The 1,960-nt window shown below is 35.4% G+C and overlaps 1 protein-coding gene across 1 annotated transcript in view; it reads right to left on the bottom strand.

Moving 5' to 3' along the window:
- LOC106875508 (serine protease 48) overlaps positions 1 to 1,294 on the bottom strand; it is a 466,125-nt gene extending 464,831 nt beyond the window's left edge. Inside the window, exon 1 of the mRNA XM_052966618.1 lies at positions 1,289 to 1,294. The gene's annotated coding sequence lies outside the window, so the exon portion shown is untranslated. The remainder of the gene's footprint in view (positions 1 to 1,288) is intronic.
- Between the last annotated feature and the right edge of the window lie 666 nt (positions 1,295 to 1,960).

A 1,960-nucleotide genomic window follows, 5' to 3' on the forward strand; every position in this document is an offset into this window, starting at 1 on the left:
TATATATATATATACATACATTCACACACACATATAAATTAAAAAATGTATAGTAAATGCACAAACGAAAAGCAGACACAATAAAAAGTTAAAAACATTTATTATATTAAATGCACAGAGGAACGGAAAACAGACACAGAAAGTCCCCAATTCCTCATCAGTTATCGACCAGTGGGTCTGACGCAATTTCGTGCCTTTAACGATAATATTGAGTCTCAGCTGGAGGCACCTGCAAGGGTTGCAGGGAATATGGAACCGAGAACACACAAACAATACATGAATAACAAGCGATACAGAAATGGACATACAAAAATGAATAAATGTAATTCAACACGAGACTGCTAGTGGACGGACGAGGGACAAAAACGAAATAAAAAAAAAAAAAGCAGAATGCAGACTTAAGGCCAGATGAAGACGAAGCATGGGCAACGCTTTGAGGGAAATCTCAAAGGATTGGAAACAGAAGGGCAACAGATTGTGGAACAGGCTGAAGTGACGACTAGAGAATTTACGACCGGTCACCTCAACAACCGGTGTAAGAGAGAGAGAGAGAGAGAGAGAGAGAGAGAGAGAGAGAGAGAGAGAGAGAGAGAGAGAGAGAGAGAGAGAGAGAGAGAGAAGGAGAAAGAAGTAAGGCTAGAAATAGAAGTCGCACGAATATATAAATAATATACTGTGAATAAAACCAGGGTGCGTTGTGTTCCGTTAATTAAGTTAAAAAGATGTATAGTAAATGTACAAACGAAAAACAGACCCAGAATGGCAAGTTAAAAAACATATATTAAAATGCACAGATGAACGGAAAACAGACACACACAGACGCATATACACACATAAATACATATATACCATTTACAATTTTTTATCATACTACAATGAAAGTAACAAATTAAGAAAAGGGCGTTAGAATTAAATTGTGAAGCACGGTGTTATTAGTTTGATTGGGATCGCATCCGTGCTAATTGACTTAATAAGAGCGTTGTTAATCACATACTAGTTTTCTTAACAACTAGAACCAAATGCTGACGTACGATAACACTTGGAATTATATAAAGAATGATTAATGCAAATACTGCGTACACTGTTTGTATATGTAAATATACTTCACTGGGAAAGGGATGTATGCAAAAACTTTCTATTACCTATTCTTTGAAAATAAGGGGGTTAGTGTCTATTCAAAAGGAAACCAATATTTGCGGGAAGATGTGCATGTGTATGTGTGTGTGCATATATGTTCATGTTATCGTTGTTGCTTGACCCTAGGTCAACCCTGATTGAATACTTATAATCAAAGGAATTTCAGACGTGACCAACTTGTCTTTTATTCAGCGATATTATCCGATTTAAAGTAAACCATAAGAGATTTAAGAATGTTATTACATAAAGTACAAGCACCACACCGACGTTCTGGTCACTGATGGTCTGGGACCTCTTATAATCAAGGTATTTAAATAACAAAGGCACCAAGGTAGAGTCGGAGATAGCGCACCTGTTCCCCAACAATATGTACGTACTTATTAACGCAAATAAGGTTGTGCATACATTCACAACATTTACAAGTATCAATCAAATACACAACATATACTTAGTCACACAGGAGTATACTCAGTTATGTATTCCACAATCCACTGTAGACTCAAGATCAAATGCAGGGAAGGTTACGAGTGTGATGAAGTATAGATAATAACACAGATGGGATGAGATTCATTACAGCTGTTTCAGACATTTTTTTTTATCGATGTACAAAACAATTACATCAAGTAAAAAAAAAAAAAACCGTCTTCTTCAGGTAAATTAAGAATAAAATTTAATATTTAGGATTTTTCACATAAATAGAGCATAATGCATATTGACCATCTCATCTCAGTACCAGCGACGCTTTATGTACTATTTGTGTGAAAAATCCTAAACGTTAAATTTTACTCATTCATCTGAAGAAAATGGGTTTCTAGTAGAATAG

Source organism: Octopus bimaculoides, chromosome 3 (assembly GCF_001194135.2).
Source record: "Octopus bimaculoides isolate UCB-OBI-ISO-001 chromosome 3, ASM119413v2, whole genome shotgun sequence".
In the NCBI taxonomy this organism is placed as follows: domain Eukaryota; kingdom Metazoa; phylum Mollusca; class Cephalopoda; order Octopoda; family Octopodidae; genus Octopus; species Octopus bimaculoides.